This window comes from Thermobia domestica, unplaced genomic scaffold, assembly GCF_964235325.1.
Source record: "Thermobia domestica unplaced genomic scaffold, izTheDome1.hap1.1 HAP1_SCAFFOLD_390, whole genome shotgun sequence".
NCBI classification, from domain to species: Eukaryota; Metazoa; Arthropoda; class Insecta; order Zygentoma; family Lepismatidae; genus Thermobia; species Thermobia domestica.
Genome location: NW_027656101.1, coordinates 19,117 through 20,178, shown reverse-complemented (window position 1 = coordinate 20,178; position 1,062 = coordinate 19,117).

Here is a 1,062-nt window from a genome sequence, read left to right as displayed (position 1 = left end):
GCATACAAGATATCTACAAAGAAGCAAGAGGGGGGGGGGACATTGTGAGAAGGGAAAGTGTGGGATTGGTGAAAGTCTTTACTTTAATCGGGGCAATGATCTTTTACTGAGATAATATTATTCTAACTGCAATAACGCAAGCTTTTTTTTTTTTCCAAATCAACCAGCAACAACTCAATAATATGCAACAGGCAAAGAAAGACGTGGATGGTAATTATATTTGTCAGGCAGGCTTGTTAACTTTATTTTCTTCTCACTATAAACAGGCGTCCCGCTGTGTAGACAAATCAGAGAAGATAACGGGTTTCATTTCAATTGTCTTGTAATTATTTATTACGCAGGTGTTTGATTTACTATTTGACATGTTATATTCTCTGCATATTCAGTAAGAGTTTGTTAGTGCATGAAATTATTCACATAATGACACTCGTTTGTTTATTATTGATAAAAATTGTTTACAAGGATATCTTCGGAGAAAGAGAAAAAAATTATCAATGATTGATATGTTCCAGTGAAAGGTAACTTAGTTTTTATTCTTTTTCTTTTTAAATCTGTACATTTACACGCCTTTCCTACTTTAGAGTTGTACAAATTCACTTTCAACGGTGTTTTGAAGGGTACGATAACGATGCCAATGGTTCCACATCCAAATCTGAAAGTTCTTTTCAATGGAGCTAGGAATATTCGTTCAACAATTTTTGAAATAAGAAATGGAAGATAATAGGTAGAAACATATACCAGAAAGAGACTTTTCAAGCAATATCTGAATTGCTGTTGCTGCTGAAATTTGATCACTATGAGAATACGAAGTGATGCACGTATTAATTGAAATGTAGCCTTGATTTGCTGACAAAAGCTAATAGATGAGTCAACTTAATTTCGTCAATTTCGGTGTAACGATCTGTTTCAAACAATGTGGTTGGTTGCGTTGGGTTTAGCGCCCCTTTCAGCAGCGAGACTATATGGGATGTGGACCTACAGCTTACGTGAGGTCTGCAATATTGTATATAGCAATATTTGTTAGAGAAACAAAGTAAGGTTAATTTGAAACTGTAATTAACA